The sequence below is a fragment of the Ambystoma mexicanum genome, chromosome 10, assembly GCF_040938575.1.
Source record: "Ambystoma mexicanum isolate Mex_15411 chromosome 10, UKY_AmexF1_1, whole genome shotgun sequence".
Lineage (NCBI taxonomy): Eukaryota > Metazoa > Chordata > Amphibia > Caudata > Ambystomatidae > Ambystoma > Ambystoma mexicanum.
The window spans coordinates 1,636,012,057-1,636,031,142 of record NC_090932.1 but is presented as its reverse complement, the minus strand read 5'-3'; positions in this window follow the sequence as shown (position 1 = coordinate 1,636,031,142).

The window sequence follows — 19,086 nt, the reverse complement described above, 5'->3', positions numbered from 1 at the left end:
CCCCATGATTACGAGGGGTTTATGTTGCGCATGCCGTATGAATAACTTGGGGTAGCAGCAAACTGAGCACGATCCTGCAATTTCATATGTATCAAAGTGTAGTTAATTCTGGATGGGCTATGTTACTTTAGCGTTACTGTTTGTCTCAGGATTGATACATATTAGTTTGCAAGCGCGTAGAAAGATAAAATGTCAAACCCACCAAATGTAAAAACATACATGCACATTAATACAAATACATTGGGAATACATGAATCTCAATATAGTGGGCTTTTGACAAATGGATCAAAACAGGGTAGGCAATGGCTGTTTTACAAAGTGAACTTTGAAACTGGTTGTGTAAGATTTTAGGGGCCCGGGGATAGGTGAATAAGTAAGTTCACAAACCTTTGCAGTCTGCACTGCTGCAGAAAATAGCCATGAATTTTGGTCTGATAAGTATCGTAGATAGTAGATGTAATCTCCTGATGCCTGAGAGCGTGACAGAAGGAGTTTTGTTATTTATTTTGGTCAGCGGTAAAAAGCGGGGTAAGCCAGTGCCCAAAGCTACCAAGGACTTTCAATTGTACAATAAAGTGGCAGTTTTGTAGATTGCAAAGTTTCAATGAAACAGTGACCTGGGGAATGAGATAGTATTGGTAACTCAAAGACAAATTATTTGCCTAGCCTTCCTCATATCGCTTGAAATATTTACGGGAACCTTGAGCAAATGAACAGTTAAGGCTAAAGAGGTTAGGCCAGTTTTTGCTATTAATGAATTATGTTTTAATACCAATGATTAACTATGTGCTGATAACATGACCTACTACGGACAAATCCTAATAAGAGGTGTGCTCTACATATGATCTGAAGATGACAATTTAGAAAAAACTGGGCAATGGAAACGTAGGAATTTGGAAAAGATGGGGTTTCTTTGAAGAGGTTTTTGTCCAATCATATGTGGGGTTTGGACTGTAATAAAGTATCTGTGAGTGTTTTAACTGTTGTATATAAGCTATAAACTGATGTTGTTTGTTGAAACTTAGGTTAGTTTGGTCCTGCAACACCATCTAACTGCTCCCCGGATAATTGTACAATAAACTTGCTTTATGTACAACCGTGTACTCACTTCTTAATTGGTGGGCCTGTTTAAGTTTAAGGTGATTAAAGGCCCATCTGCACACTAAAAATGTGCCAGCAATTCTAAGTGCGTCTGGAGACAGCATAATGTATGAGGTACTACTGGAACTTCTTATCGGACTGATGTATAAAATACAGGATGGCACATGAACAGTGGCGTAACACAAAATGTAGGTGCCCTCCAGCAAGCCCTGCTAAGGGCCCCTCGCACCGCCCATGGACACCCCACTGGGCATAGGCAGCATGGCGCCCCCCGCACTGCCGGGGCTGCAGGGACGCCGTTAGACCAATGTACATGACCCTCTCATCATTGCTCAGCATAATGCATTTTGAAATAGTGTTCAATTGTAATGTAAAGGACAGGCCTGACAGTTCCATGAAAGACCGCCGCATAAAAGCATGTAGAAGTACCCCCTGCGACATTAGTCTCCTTCCCCGAAAGCAGCTCGCGACTTCCGTCGCAGGGTCCTTTTTTTATCGATACTTTATTCTCCGCCGGCACCGCTCTCCTTCCATTGTAAGCAGTGTGCATCACCCATAGCTCTCGAACCCATTATTCCAAACACAAGGACCAGGGGAGACCCGTGCAAACCCTGTTCGGTGTAATGGGATTCTACATTTTTGGTCGTGCCAAATTCGCAGTGAACGTGCAGTCATTCTTTTTTGGGGGATATGTTATACTGATTCTGCTCTTCCTACAAAAAGCCCTGTTATCTCCAGGCTGCAGAGGGATTTCTCTGTAGAAGTCCCTTTATTTCATGCCTTCAGTTCACATGCACATGTTATTGATGGAAAAATGCTTTCCTTTCGTGAGGAAGGGGAGCTCTGGGGCACCGCGTTCGTCTTGGAATCAAGACAACACAGTGCAACACAGGTTTGAATCCTGATCCTGCGCTTAGAAACCACTCTTTGGTATTAAGTGTGTTATAAAAGTAGAGCTTGGTATTAAGCGCCTGGCGACCAATTCTGTTGGTGACGGTACAAATACCTTTAACATAAAAGAACAATTATAATTATAAGGTTTTCGAAGGGAAACCAAGTTCAGCATTGTCTTGTGCCAAGGGTATCTTTGATGTGAGGCCAAGCCAGCAAAGAATTGACCTTTTATTTAAGGAAACATATTGCACAAATCATACCTGTTTTTTTCATTTGTGGACTTTCACCTAAAGAATAAATGGCACCCCGAGAACTACAGCTGTCTGTGCTACTTTAAACTGCAGTTTGCAATGCCCACTTGCAAACTTTCACATCAGACTGAATCAGAAAATAATGGAAGAACTATTCAGGGGGCCTTCTCCTCATCGAAAGGAAGGGAAAAAAATGAAAGAGTACCGAGAATCAAGCCTGGTACGTGCTCTGGCAGAACAACGATACAGTACCGCCTCTTTACAGTACTGGGGCAGCCGTGCAAGGGTCCAAGTCCTAAAAAAAGTGGAGCGGCTCATGAACATACCAATCAAATTTGGCGTCACCAGAAACTACCATATCAAGGTGTCCTCTAAAAAAAGTGGGGGACTCTGTAAAAAAAAAGTGGGGGGACTCCGTCCACCCGTCTTTACCCTCGATTTGAGCCCTGGGTGGCACTGTTATACCTCGGCCGTTCTGGGGGAAAAACAAAAAAAACAAAGCATGTTACAGGCCTGCCCTTAGCTCAAACACTGTTGTCCTTTTTGAGATGTGAAGTGCCGCCACTTTTGAGGTCTGAAGTGCTTTTCACCGCACTTTATGCATCCCACAACAGTGACCTGAGATGTAGGCCTGTCGCACAAAGCGAACGGGCGAGGAGGTTTTGGCTGTTGTGGGGTTAACCACGTCTACTGTGGATGCTTGTGCGGTGGGTGGGTGTTGGGCGGCACCTATCCCCCTCCCCCAGCCCCCATGTGAATGTGCGTACCCCCTTCCACTCTGTTATGTTTGATGGGAATCATACGCAGCCTTTCACGCATAGGCTCACTGGCACAGGCCAAGCACTGTCTACCCAGAGGAACTGGCGGCTGTCAACACCGCCCTGTTTATTTCTTTAAAAAGAAGAAAATACTGGATTCTGACTCGCGCTTTTTTGAAGAACACGTTAAGCTGCCTAGAGTTTGCAAAAGAAGCATTCAATAGTCCATGCAAGGCAAACGTCAGGAACGTCACCACCCTTTTTCCATGTGAGAGCCAACCAATCAGGGAGCTGTCCTATAGGTGAATTGGTTGGGCCGATACGTGAATTGGCCGATTTTCCAAAAAGTCGAATTCTCAAAAGACTAGTAGAGCTGTGGTAAAGACACTCTGGGTTGCCAGATGACTCCATGTCAAGAAGGATACCCTACTCCACCCCTGGGTTTTGCTTTTACCATAGGATTACTCCAGTAAATGTTATTCAATTGAAGTGACCCAACACTACAACTCCCAGCAGGCAGTTGATGGAGAAGTGAAAACCAGGACTGGCATTGAGTCATCCTGCAACCTCCTTCTTGCATGTCGAGCGACTCTGCCAAACCATGTTGCCCTTCCAGAAGCATCAGGTTTCTGGAAACTCGTGGAATGTGACTGACTCTGTCCCAGCTCTACTGAAGTTTCAGAGGCCTCATTACGAGTCAATCAGTGTGGGTAAAAGGTGGTGGTAATACTGTTACTGCTGCATTACCGCACCGCTGCATTACCGCACCGCCTAACTATAAATCTGGTGAAAAGTTGGAAAATTCACCCCCAGTTGAGGTGATATGATATGGCATTTATAAAGCGCCTATACACAAGTGTTTCAAGGCGCGACAAGCCAAGGGGAGGAAACAGGGAGGACAACACAACGATCTTACAAGGCCTAGTGACATTTGGATCGGGCAAGTGTAGGGGAACGGGGAGGGGAGAAGTGCTTGGGGGGTGGGAGGTTGGACAAGTGCAGGACAAAGTAACAGAAAATAACAAGTAGTGCAGCCAACGGGTGGCAAGTGCGGGTGTTCAGAAGTGCAGACAACAGGTGTCAAGTAAGTGCAGGAGAGGGGAGGGAAGTGCAGTTTGCGCTGGAGGTAAGTCCGCCACCTTTCTGCCAGATTTCAGTGGAAATACCGCCAGCAGTAATTCTGCTGAAATCCCCCATGGAGTCGTGTGGATACCAATTAAATGGGGACTAACACCGCCTCCAGCACTTGTAATCCGCTGTAATTCGGCCAGACCAAGTGGCGGGAAACGGTAATACAGTTTGGTGGTATCTCGGGGGATTTTCTGTGGAGATACCACCCAACATATAATGAGGCCCAATGCATTAATGGGTTAAAGTGATATTAACTTTCTGCCGGAGAAGCCACCCACTGGCGTTCAGACCACCCCAAACCCCTCAAACTAACTTCCTATTCCCTCATAGATGAAGCAAGTTACCCGGGCCCGAGAGACTGAAAGTGGAGCACTCAGAACAAGACCCCTTAGTGACCGGATTCTAAATTTGGGTTTGAGGCTTCACCTTTCCTGATGGCCACACCAAAAGTGTCTGTGTGCTCAGATAGGGAGGGCTCTATGTGAGATGGCCGCTCTTTGAAGGCCGCACACCAAAAAGACCGATTTATTTTAGCCGAGGTTGTGCAGCCTTCAGAAAGTGGAAAATTCACATTTCTGGGGGAGGGTGGCTTCACATCCCAACCCTCCTTGCAAGCTGTTTCCCTGTGCACCTCCGCCCACACCTCCATTCTCTCCCACGCTGGTGGATTTCTTAGAAGGCGGTGGGGTTCACCCCCCAAAATGCATTTCCTCCCCCGGCCATCTCCCTTCCCACAAGCATTCCCTCTGATTCCCCCACCACGTACACACACAAACACGCGGTAACATTTACCCGCTCCCCCGCCCCCTCCATTCCCAAACATTCCCCCTTCTCCTCCACACAGACACACACAAAAACCACTCACCTAGGACTCGCGCGACTCCGCTTCCGGGCCCCGCTGCTGCCCCTGTCCGCCTCTGTGCATACTCAGGGGCGTGACAGTGTGATTTAGAAAGACTGCTTGACGCGGTCTCTGAGCATTCTTTCTAAATCTATCTGTTTTCTTCAATTATTTACTTTGGTTTTTTTTTCTTGCACACCACGTATAGTGGCCCTTTAAGCCGTTGGGAAGTGCACACTATCCTACCAATAGGAACCTCAGTTTGGAAAATTCTGTAAGCAACATTTTGTGCCAGGGAAAATTATACAATTTCATGAAGCTGTTAAGTTCTTTGATTGTTTGCTCCTGGCTCCTGTATTTTGGTGAACTATTCTAAAGTCAGAGAAAGAACCATTAACATTCCTTAAGAAAATAAACTTTCTTTGGTCCTTTCTCACATTGAAAATGTAGCAAACAAGCAGAAAGATTGAAATAATCTCAATAAAAAAAAATATGTAGAAGTTATTTTGCAAGTTTTTGAAAAACAATCTTTGGACTGTGTGTCCTGATCATTAGTTTTGGCTCACTTTGGTGGCTCTTTAGTAAGACTATAAATGTGCAGAGATAAAGGTTATCACATTGGAGGCAAATATAAATCCTGGAGGTGGCTGGCTGCACTTACTTGTACCTTGGTTAGCAGCCACGTTAGGGTCAGGCATTTGCTATTATTTGAAATTGCATAGACTTTTTACAGTAATGCATTGGGAATGTGATCTGGCCAGCTCCATTGCAAGCTATTGCCAACCATAGCCAAGCATCATCACAATAATAATCATAATAATCACAATAATAATAATAATAATAATAATAATAATAATAATAATAATAATAATAATAATAATTTGTGTGCTTATACAGTACTTCATGCCAGATTCCTACAGCTTCTAAGCAATGTAATAAAAGCTGTTATTATTACCCCATTTTAAATTGTACTCAATATATTCCCCTTGGTTGGATTAAAGTCTAAGTCAGGTTCAAAGTTGCCAAGTCAAGGCTGCTCAAATGTCAGAGGCGTGAGCTTTAGTCTTGAGGCCTCCACCCAGCTATTCACATTAAACCGTAGTCAGCCAACCCCAAACACTGGCAATCATTGTCAATTACCACCATCCATGTCAGAGGATCATCGCCAGAACTAATAGCAAGATCAAGACACAAGCATAGTCTCAATTTAGTTGCCAGGTCAGTGGGTGATAAGGGTATTTTGTTCTTCCTCCATTAGTGGTAAAATATATAGATTTGTGAAAAAGATTTAAAAACATTTAAAAAGTCTGTTTCTTCAACACTTTGTGATGAAAAAAGATTTGGGACATCCTGGTTGCCGAAAAGGTCACAGCGGTGAAAGAATGGGTGCAGCGCCAGTTTACAGAGGTTTGGACTCCCATACTTGACTATGACCTCGTCTCTCCAGCACAAACGTATAAGCCGCGCGTAGTAGCAGATTTCTTACGCGGTCGCTAAAATAGAGTTGGCGTTTTTGAGACGGCGAGAAAGGGTGGGAAAGCATTGGGGGTAAAGGGAAGGAACGTCATTGGTTAAATGGGGGACTTACTCTGAATGTTATTGTCATGATAAATCCATCACTTGTTTGCAGCCGAACTAATAAAGTTAATAAAAGTAAAAGTCAGGTTCGTCATTGGTTGTATCCTAGATACAGTCAGGCAAAACGCAGCAGTAGACTTCCTGATAAAAGAGCACTCTTCAGGGTTAAGGAGGAGATTCCTAAAATAAGCGATGTTTGGGTGGACAATTCTCTGTTGAACTTTGAAGTCTTGAAGTTGCGTTTAAACTGGCTTAGGCAGCATTGCGTTGATTTCCAGAATCTCCAGACCTGTATGAAAGACCAGTCACAGTCCTGGCTGTGTCATTCCATGAATCCTCTACCTCATATAACCTTTCCCCGACCACTCCCCGCTCACCCTCCCGCTTACAAAGGTTGTTGGCAAAGATTGACAAGAGGTTGAGGCCCACCGGCAGCAGCTTACAGGACTGCGAGGCACAGCTGGGCTCTGGGAATGACGTTGATTGCTGATCTGAAGCGTTCACTGACATTAAAACGTGAAAATCTGAAATTGACCAAACAAAAAAATAGTCGATCATCTATATTGGACCCCACGTGAAAATGGGTGCAAACTGAGTCCCTCTGGTTTGTGTTGGGCTTGCCAGAAAAGTTAATCTTTTCCTCAATCTTCCTTCATTCTTCCTTCGCCCCTCCCACTAATCCAGAATAGGACGGCAAGACGTATCCTTGGCCTCAAGCCCAGGGACCACATCCCTCCAGCCCTAAAATCTCTCCACTGGCTCCTGGCTGCTGCTAGGATCAAATTCAAAACTCTCTGCATCATCAATGTTACAAGGCCTAGTAGGGCCATTATTGTTATCTTTCTCCCTTGCCCCCCGCACCCCCTTTTTTGTCTTGTGGGCACCTTGAAATACCATTTGTTGTATAGGTGCCTTACAAACATCCAATGAGTAAATAAATAAATAAAGGTTACGGTTTGGGGTCAAGGAGTGGCAGGGGGTAAAATATGGGGTATAAAAGAAGGAGGGTTGCAGAGGTTCTCCCCCTGTAATTACAAAGCGAATGCTAGGGGAAGTAAAACGCAGGAGAAGAAAAGGTAGAGGAAGTAAAGACATACGGCCCACAAGCATAGTACATCATCAAAGCCCTCTTCTGGAATCGGCTGGTTCCCTGACGTGGCCACAAGGTGACATGCTGGAGTTCAACAAAACTCTCTCATACAAATATAAAAAAAAAATATTTCCTGCCAATTTAGAGGAGCAGAAATTGCTAATTTAGCCAACGATATGACGTTTTCCTCAAAAATGTGTATTTGCTGCGACTCTAACCCTACACAGATCTGCTGTTTCTAAGCACTTTAGAAGTTACTCCAAGGCATTGGAGCAGGGGAGGCTGCAGCTTCTCATTTCTGAAGGGCTTTTGAATAGTGACCAATTCCGAGGAATTCCATCTTCTAAGGATGAGCCCACAGTTTTCCTGCTTTTGTGCACCCTAGTTTTTGGCCATCACTGAGGTCTGAGCCTTGTATTTGTTGCCTTCTGTGCTTCTGAATTACGCTAATGCAGCCCTTCCATCAGAGTGGAAGAGAAACCGCTAGCATGAGTGGACTACTAAGCCTGGTACCTTCACATCTGTTATTTTCCTTTTCTTCACAGATGTTCACTGAAACATGAGCCTTTCTTTACATAAAAGCAGGATCAGCCCGTGGATGTGTGCATGCATGTATGGTTTGGGTTTTGTATAGCACAAGTATGACACTCCCCTGTGATCCTGTGCCTTGTTGCTATTAGTAGACCACGGTATTATTAGTGTCTTTTTTTCAGTTTGCAAAAGGGCAGCGTTTCGCAACAGGAAAAAAGAAGAAAATAAAAGATGGCTGCCATGGAATGGGATGAACAGATTAAACTAAGTCCCTTTTCCCTTTCCATGGCAGCCAAGCAAAAAGGAGAGGAAAAAAAAGAAACATATAAAGAAGATGGGCGCCATGGAATGACGAGAAGGGACTACTCATAGCCCCTTCTCCCTTTCCATGGTGGTCATTGAAATGTGAATAAAAAGAAAAAAAAGATGTCCACCAGGGAAAGTGAGAAGGGACTACATGTAGTTCCTTCTCCCTTTCCATGGCGGCCAGTCACGGAAGGAACACTGCTGAACACAGTTGCGACCAGTGCTGAATTGGGCAGTTAGGGACCCAGCAGGGGCCAATCAGATAGTTTGTAACGATCTGATTGTGCCTGGCCAGGTACTAATAGGAGGAAATAATAGAATTAGAATTAGAAGGATAACTTATCCAGGATACAGTGAGAAGGGTGTGGAGGGAGAGATCCACAGGCCTACAGTCGGATGGCAGAGATGAGGGAGGGAAAGGCATACCCTCTCTGGGTCGGAGCAGCTCAGCACACAATGGTCCAAAATACTTTCTTTGAAGAGATGTGCCTTCAGTCCAGATCCTGGAGATAATTTTCAAAGTGGCCCCATATTACACATTTTCAGCAAACCCAACCCTTTTCCCGTGAGAAAAGGAGGAAATAAAATAGGTTACCACATAAAAGGGGCCCAGGGTGCAGAGGCCTTCTGGGAAATCACCAGACTTCCCTATAGTGCAGTCCACCCCTGCTTTAGCCCTTTCCTAATCTGCATGGGAGAGGGGATAGCAGTTTGACAGGACAGAATGTTGTTGCATATTCTCACTGCATAGGCAGAGAAGGCTTGGCACCTGGTCTCTTCCTTTTGCAGGTCCTGGTTTGCAATCTAGCAAAGTCCAGGGTTCTGGTGTTGCACTGGTCTCCAGAGATGGGAAGCTTGTCGTGAAGTAAGCAGAGGCATTGGTGGTTAATAACTTGTAAGTGTTGCAGGCCCTCTTTTATTGTTACTACATTTTTACAGTTTCATTTGCTTTGCAAAGGAAAAGGAAAAACATCCAATGCAATGGTGATTGGCAAGGTTACAGTCACCTAAACCACAGCGGGATCTTACATAAATCATGTACATTGGGTCGGCGCATAGTGATGTTCAAGTATAGGTTACACAGCTGAACATTTATTTACATACACAACCATCCCAGGTGAAGATCAGTGTGAGCAACACATATTTGGTAACAGGGGGCAGACACTCCAGGGACAAACACTAAGGAAAGACATTAGAGAAGTGTAGAGGTAGACGGGACGTAGGGAAAGAAACTGGAAAGACTGAGGTACCCTGGGACTCCACAATATATGGGACTGGGCACTGGACATATGTATGTCAAAGGAGACTTACACATGTATTTCCAGGAAGTATTGACAGATCAACTTATGCTCAATGGTAGCCTTCCTGTGATTGAATTGGTAGACTTCCTGTGTTCGAATTGGTAAACTTCCTGTGTTCAATTGGTAGACTTCCTGAGCTCCAATTGCCAGACTTCTTGTGTTCCAATTGAGAGACCTCCTTTGTTTGAATTGGTAGACTCCCTGTGTTCGAATTGGTAGACTTCCTGTGATCCAATTGGCAGCCTTCCTGGCTTGAATAGGTACCCTTTCTGTGTTCCAATTGGTAGAGGTCCAGTGCTCCGATTGCCAGACTTCTTGCGTTCCGTAGGCTTCCTGTGTTTGAATTGGTAGACTTCCTGTGTTCTGAATGTTAGACTTCCTGTGTTTGAATTGGTAGCCTTCCTGTGTTTGAATTCATAGACTTCCTATGTTTGAATTGGTAGACTTCCTGTGTTCTAATTGGTGGATTTCCTGTGTTGGAATTGGTAGAATTCCTGTGTTTGAATTGGAATGCCTCACGGTCAGCAAGAATAGCCGTAGTCACCAAACAATCTTCAATTTTCAAACAAACTGGGGTTGTTCAAGTGTAACAAGGACTTGCTTCTCAACAAAGAGCACAGGCAAGAGAAATTCCCCCTTTTCCCGACAATCTAGCGCTGTGGAACTATCCATGTATTCAAGGATCTGTTCTTATGGGTGCTTGCAGTCTGAGTCTAAAACATTTCACCCTAGTTAATTCTTTGCCCCACTATACCAAACCATTTGTGAAACATTTGCTCCTCTGTGTTTAGAAAACGAAAATGAGTCATCATGTTTTAGACCTACCATGGCCATCTTTTTGGGGAGACCTATAAACTCTAAATAATAACTTGTGTTCTGCCAATCGGAGTCTATGATCTAAAGTCAAGCAAAATGCAAACAACATTCATGTACATTCAGCCTCAGAAATATCCCGGCCTAGCTTCAGTGACCATTTGGCTTTAATATCTGACCAGTTTAGAGGTAATGCTCTCCAATTCAGGGTCATATATAAGGATGATGTCGAGCATGATCTGGTAAAGGCTGTCTTAAGGGTGATGGGGTCCTCAATGGGCAGATGGTGTAGTTGTAGCCTTTCCTTTGGTGTTTTTCCTACAACACTGAAAATGGAGATAACACTGTTCAACTAGTGCCCAAAAATGCCTCTTTGATACATAAAGTGATACCAAGCAAAGAACATGACGCCTAATGTCCTAAATTAAAAAGAATGTAACTTCAAGAAATCAATAGACTCAGAACTGAACAAGGCCCGTGCTAGAAGAGCCGATTTTTACTGCATATATCATTTGTTGCATTTTCTACCTTTTCTAAGACGAAGACAATTTTCAGGAGCAAAAGGCTTCCATTTGGGCTAATTTGCATACCCACAATGCTTTGCTCCAGTAGCTCTGAGCTGGAGGCGAACTTACAGTGATGGCTACTGGGTGGCGCTGTGGCATGTGTGACTTGGCTCAAATAAGTTATTCTTCTTTCACAGTTCAGTTGGAAGTTTTCTTTTCAAGCCTTTTTAAACCCATCAGAACTTTGCTGGGGTTTATTATCTGTTTAGCAGATCGAGTTTCTGTGAATACATGCAGTGGATAATTTAGCAAAGTCACTGGCACTGGCATGTGGATGCAAGTTCAGTGGCAGGTGGCGCAATGCCAGGCAAAGCCCATTTTATGGGCATTGCAGTTTAGCTCTAGCCTTCCCAGTCTTGTGGTGCAAACTTCTCACCTGAAATGTTCTATTCTCACATTCTAACCTCTAACTAACCTTACATTCTTACTCATCTATAGATCACCGACCTACAACACTACCTTCATAGACAACTGCATAGAAGCCGTAATGAACCTAGCCATCAAACATGATCGCTTGGTCATCCTCGGGCATTTCAACATATGGTTTGAAGAAGAGAATACAAACTCACAGAAATCACTAACTAAGCAGGTTGATACAATGAGACTACGCCAGATGGTGAAAGGAGCGAGACACACACAGCAAGACACACTCTTCATGCAATATTTGCCAACAAAAAACTGATATGAACTGCGCCAACCAATACAAATAGTATGGCGCAACCTCCTCATTATACCATTCGTGATCCAATTAACATTTAAAGCATCCAAACAGTCCCAAAAGATCCCCCCAATCTGAAAAAGAATCTGGAATCACTAGATTCCTCAAAACCAGTGATCACAACCTTGGACACAACCGACCTAGATGAAAAAGCTGACCTAATCCAGAAACGAATCGCAGAAACAATTGACAGCTTCTCCCCGGAAAACCCCCTCATCCCATCAGGAAAGAAAGCAGTGACAGGATGGTCTACACCCCACCTCAATTCAATGAAAAGAACAAACCGGAAACTAGAACAAGACTGGAGAAAAAACTATGACCAAGCCAAAAGATTAATTTATCAAAAACAAAACCGAGCATACAAAAAGGAAACTCTGAAAGCCAAAAAGAAATAGTACGATGACAGGATCACAAAACCACAAAAACTCAGAAAGAACTATTCAACAACGTAAACAAGCTGAAAAATGCCCCTTGATTCAATAACACACAGGTACCCTCTAAAAAATGATGTAATGATCTTGCAGATCAGTTTAAGAACAAAATCACTGACAAACACTGGATCATGAAAACTAGGCCAATAAACCAGACCGTGCTCGATCCCATACCTATGCGGGGACCACAGAACAAGCTAAAAAGCTTCACTCAAATGTCAAGAGACAAACTTGGTGAAAAAAGGCAACATGGGAGGCTCCCCAATGGACCCCTGCCCACCAGACATCTATAAATCAATCCTTGCAAAGGGCACGCCATTGGAATGCCACAGAAACCTCTTCAACCAGTCACTCTCAACGTGGAGAGTACCACAGGTTTTCAAATCTGCATACATCAAACCACTCCTCAAGGATACAACGGGCGACGTGGAAGACCTCTCAAACTGCATACCGATCTCAAACATTCCCTATCTAGCAAAACTATTAAAGACCTATGTCTACGAAGAAACACTAGAACATGTGGAAAATCACCAACTATTGGACCAGGCACAAGTCGGTTTCAGCCCCATGAGAGGGACAGAGACAGTGCTACTCTCTATATGGAATGACCTAAAGACCAACGCAGACTCCAACACTAACTCAGCACTGATACTACTCGACCTCTCCGCAGCATTCGACACAGTCAGCCATAACATACTCATCAAGAGACAGGAAGAATAAGGATAACTGACAATGTATTGATCTGGGTGAATTCCTCCTCGTTTGAAAGAACAGAAACATTATGGATAAAACTATTCAAATCCGCACCACAAGGATTCTCACTATCCCCGCTCCTCTTCAAAATCTATGTGACGCTACTAATCAACCTCATCAAAGGACATGGCTTCACCTGCTACAACTACGCAGATAACACCCAAATAATCTACAAAATTGTTGATGAACAAGAGGCGAACACAACACTAATAGAGGGTCTCGAAGAACTCTTCCAATGAATGAACACTAACAACCTCACAATCAATCCGGACAAGACGAAAATCATGATTAAATCCAACAACCAAGGTAGCAGCCAGTACATCCCATGGCCCACTGAACTGGGAACAGCGCCCACACCATCCAAAGTTGTAAAAAACATGGCAAATCCTAATGGACGACGAGCTAATCCTAGAATTGAAATAAATAATCAATAAATACTTCTTCCATCTACACACGATCAAAAAGAATTTACCATTCCTCTCATTCACGCACAAAACACTAGCAATCATCTCCCTCATCATGTCCAGGACAGGCTACGTCAACAGCCTATATCTTGGAATTCCAGATTATTTACTGAAGAAACTGCAATGTATACAGAACGCAGTGGCCAGACTTCTCCTCAACCTCTCACAAAAAGACCACATTACACCGGCGCTAAAGATGCTACATTGGCTGCCAGTCAAAAAACGAATCACCTTGAATACAATGTGCATAACACACAGAGCAGTCCACGGCCTAGGAGCAGAATTCATAAAAAGGAAATCACTATCTATCAGTCGACTAGTACACTCGGATCCAGCGAGAACATCTGCTAAACCAAAAACGAGGAAAAAAACGTGTTGGCTCAGAATTCTCTTGTCTAGCGGTAACATTTTGAAACTCCCTCCCCAGAGAAATACGATCCATGAAGGACCATCTTAAATTCAGAAAACTTCAAAAACCTGGCTCTTCAACTCAGAACAGGACGCAAATGAGTGAACAACACCCACACTCCATAGAATAAATGTGCCACTCAGAAAAGGACTGGGAAGTAGGCCAGACTGGAGTGAAGTGCAGGGAAGTAGAGAGGCGTCTGAACGGGAACGAGTCCCAAGTGTTCCCATCTCCTAGAGGGTCAAACCAGAAACAAGGGATAGAAATGGGCCCAACTTAATTGAACCTTGGATAGAGGGCCTTAGATGAAAAAGGGCAGCGAGAGGTGTCCGGAATTCCAAACTAATGGACCACAAGGGATAGGGAACACGGGAGCACCGGGGTCTCTCAGATTTTGGGTGTTTTAGCACTCACTGATGTATCTCAAATCTAGGAGTCACCACATTCACTGTTGAGTCCCTATTCGGGCATTTCACCATATATTGAGGTACATCAGGTTTAAGTGTTTTGCCATTTCCTGCTGTGTCTCAGATGTGGGCGTCACTGTATTTGCTGTTGAGCTCCAAATTTAGCAGTTTGTCCCATAAGAAGGACTGGGGACTAAGACAGATCGGCATGGAGTGCAGAGTAGAAGAGGGACTTCCAAGTGGGAGGGAGACTTAGGTTCAAACTTCCCTATAGAGGGTTGAACAGGAGAAATGGGTAAAGGGTAAGGTCCAACATAATTGGACCACTGACAAAGAGCCTTAGAGGAATAAATATGGAGAGAGGGGCATACTGATCTCGGAACTGATGGACTGCGAGGCACAGGGAATGCACCCCCACCCCTGGAAAAACCTGTGGGGCTGGTGGTTGTTGTGCACCAGGGTGAGCTAAGAGGAAGGGATATTGGCAGCACTTGGTCTGAATGCTGGGGGTGGAAAGATACCATCACCAAATAGCCCTTTGAGGACCCACTTATTTGCACACAACATATGAGTGGTAAGTATACACGACAGGGGAAAGAACATGGGCCACAGTCAATCAAAACAGTGAGGGTAACATGGGGTACACTTGTGTACAGGTGCGTTATAAATGCCATATTATATCACATCACATCAAGAAAACTCATCCTTCTGCATACACCTCTCAAACTCTGAACTAAACACAACCACATCTCTGCAGCGCAACAAACCGCACGCACTTCACCACACCGCAACAGCGAAACAAACCACACATAGCCCCGCACAATGGCACATGACGGCCACCAACCAAAAATCGCTCCTACAATACGCGAACGGTGCGAAACAAACTGAAGCTACCAACAGTACATCAGAGCTGCCTTGCTCTTTCTCCTGCTCAGTCCTGCAACCTTACTTTACCCTCTTGCCTTACAGATCCGCCAGAGCGCCTCAGGACCATGCAGGTGGTGACAGTGTGCGGTGTAAGAACCTTTAACATAGCATAGTGTTCTTCAGAAACAGTAAAGAAAAGCTGGTCTTCGGCCCCGGGGGAGGCGGACCTGTTGGCAATACCTTTGAGCCAGGAGAGCTTTTCAAATGGACAGGCGAGCTTGCAGAGGAAGCGCCCCCAGAAACATGTGATATCTTAGAGGAAGGGTGGCAATTAAGTGGAGAAGCCTGGAACCAGGCCTTGCAGTTATGACCTCACAATATGTGCCGACAAACCTGCAATGGACCTAATGACAGGAGTGGTGGCACAGTGGCTTGCAGGTTACTCAGCTCAAAGGTCACCATTTGAGAAATATTGTTAAGTGGCCTGTCCTTTAAGGTGCCACGCCACGCTGGATCCCATGGCAAGCGTGCAGGGAAGTATATTTACAGTTCCAGAAGGTCAATTAAAATACCAATACAGAAAGAAATCCCCTAATGTTGGGTACTTGGGGTTCAACAAAACATTCGTACACAATTGTACCCTGCATGTCTACTCAAATGCCAATGTATGCCCATTTATGGTGCAGCTGCATTGAATGCCAATTGATTCTCTGGTCTATATGCTATTTAACCAATTATTCGATTTTATTGGTTCTTTTCCTGTTTCATCAATTACTTAGTGCAAAAACATGTTTTCTTATCAATTTGTTTAACATTTTTCTTTTCAAAAGCATCATTTTTCTTTAGAAACAACTCGATGAACATAACGTCATTAACACCCGAGTTATATAGTACACAACAATTTTAAATACATCATACCGTGAACATTAACTGTAAGAGAAATATTTAAATACCACGAGCTGTGAAAACCACTAAACACCCAAATTAGCACTTGTTTTTTAAATCAGGGTCTACATCTCCAACTCTATGGATTAGGATTTCTGCTTTTAGGACTTTGTGCAGTGGAGTGGTCCAGTCCCTTCTCACAATCAGACCTTTCGGTGGTTCTACCACCTTCTGCAAGATCGTGTTCTACGTGGCGGCCATTGCACTGGGCTTCTTTTCCCCTTTTCCTCCTATTTTTAGTAGTCAGGTGTTAAATGTTAAAGGTATTTGTACCACGCACGGTCACCAATCAGAATTGGTCCCCAGGCAGCCTGCTGCTCATGGATTCCGCCTCTTTTGGTTTCATATGTTCCTTGTTATTCGTCGTACGGTCCATTATTCCAGTGGTTGCGGCCCGGAGCACAGTGCAAGTGTTGCCCATATTTTTTCAGACTGTAATCTGCTCCGACGATCTGTCGTTCGTGTCTGTTCACTGTTGTATGGACGATTTCTCCTGTGCGGCTCCTCTTGATTTCTCTCATGCGTGCAGAGGCGTGGCCAGGATTGTTCAACGAGTGGGGCCTGAAGCTAATGTAGTTGGGCCCAGCGCAGTGTCATTAACACCTGTGACTGCAAATGCATACACAGTGCTGCCGATTGGGAATTTAATGATTTTGGGTGGGCCTTGCCTGCTTAGGCCCTACCCTATCTACGTATCTGCATGTCGTGTGTCCGCGATCGGGCCGGTTGGTCCACTTCTGTCTTCCGAGCGATATTATGCGTCCTTGCGGTTACTATTATGCAAGTCTATGCAAAAAGGACAAGCATAGTCGTCCTTGGCACTTAAGGGATACACCAGGTAAGTGCATATGGGAACAAGGAATGGTCCATCCAAAACCCCAGCCAACTCACTCTCCAACAGTCATTCTACAGAACGCCTCCAAAGTCACTCCAAAAGCATCCATCCCAAGATTCCATCGATAGACTCAGGCACTCCAGACAACAGCATCCATACCAGAGCAGGCAAACTACTGCACATTAACAAGCAGCAGGCCACACAATGATGGGATCTAACAGTCAAATAACCACCACTGGCTGACACTTTTTAAATAGTTTTTAACTTACCGACTCCAGAGACTGTTTACCAGTCACGAACCTCCTCGCCTGGACAAACATGGCTACTGTGTGGCCTGACTTCGGACGTGTTTACCTGCCTCCTGAATCTGACGGAAAGCCTGGAGACACAGCGGCACCTGTCTGGAAGTGCCTGCCTGGAAGTGCCTGCCTGGAAGTGCTGGCAGGCTCTGGAGGACAGGCCAAGGTGTTTGTAGACCATCGCTGGACACGTTCTTGCCAATGGCTCTGTGCGGTGAAGGAGATGTCCCAGTCCTAGGAAGGAAGAGGAGCAGTCATGTGCCTTGCTGCCTGGTAGGCACTGCCAGCACTAGTAGGGCAAACCTATAAACGTGAATTTTGTGTTATCTGAAATGAGACCCAGAAGTATGTTGTGTTATCAGGTAGCCTGCCCTGAAATCCCCCCAAGTCCTGCTGGTGCACTCAAGGCTCCTAGAAGAATACTTACAAAGTAAAGTCACCTAATTGTTTGGATTTTCACTGTCACGAGTGAAAATGTTGTGTAGATGTTTTATACTAAATCATCTTTTTTTAAACCCCCTACACGATATTTATATTTGTATTTATTTTAATTCTTATAAGGCGCCACATGGGCGCAGACTTGATCGCGGGTCTGCACATGCACGGATGTCCGTGTCCATCCTTCCACTCATTTGCAGTCAGCCTGGCCATGTGGCAACCCGGGCTTGTGGGACAAGCCTCGTTTGGGGCCCAGACCCTTTTCAGGGCATTGCCTACAACGGTGCACCACGTCTCAATGCGATCTGTTCCTTGATCGCGTTCCCGCTCGGAACTCCTCTCTGTTCCTTGGTCGTTCCTTGGTCCCTCTGTTGTGCCTTTTCCCGCCCTGTTACCTCCTTGGTGCTGCCTTTCTGTTGTCAGCCTGGTCTCCATGTGGGTCCTTGGGTTTCCGTTCCCTTTTTTGTGTTCTCCTTGGTTCTCTGCTTCCAGTCTGGGTTCCCACCTTTTGCTCTGTCCTCCTACCCAGGACTCTGCCTGCTTGTGTCTCTTAGCTTTCTGGGGCTCTGTTTCCAGGGGTCCCTGCCTCATGTCATTGCCCTGCCCAGCGTCTCTGTTAGGTACCGTGCCTCCTGAGACCTGCTCTCTGCACCATTGTGTATCCTTGTCATTCTACTGGAGCAATCATTCTGGACATTGTGTGGCCTTCCCTGACAGTGCTTGCGCTGTCCTGATGCCACACCAATCAGGGAAGTGCCGTCCCATGGCGTTGGGAGCTGGTCCAGCCACTACCTGTTTATATTAATCAGGAGGGTGTTGCGTTGGTGCCCCGCGTTGCTAGTTCATCGCTTCAGCGTTTGTTTGCAGACTGTCTACCTCTTCACGTCAATCATCAGGAAGATCAGGTACCAGGGCCCACGTGATGCTTCCTTTAACAATACTGTACTCGCTCAACCCCCACCAGTCCGCATCTGAACAGTTCTGCTGTGGTGCAGCGATTCAGCACCTTTGCACTCCACGTCAGAGGAGAGGACCAATGGAGATACATGGTTAACCTGCCTGGGGGTCCTGCAGACGCCTCCCTATAGTGGTGGCAACCTAAGAAACAGCAAACACACTGGCTGCACGCGGTATCAGCTAACAGCAGATTTAATATACGTCAACAGATAACATCATGGGCCTCATTCCGAGTTTAGCATTGGCTGCCTCCAAAACCGGGTCCGGGTCCGGCATGGTTCAATGGGGACTTACCGGGACATTCAGACCTGTGCGGACCCGGTAAATCCCCATTCAACCAACCATTCCCCATTCCCATTTGAGCCCCCATAGGGCTCAATGGGAATGGGGAAGGCGCTAATT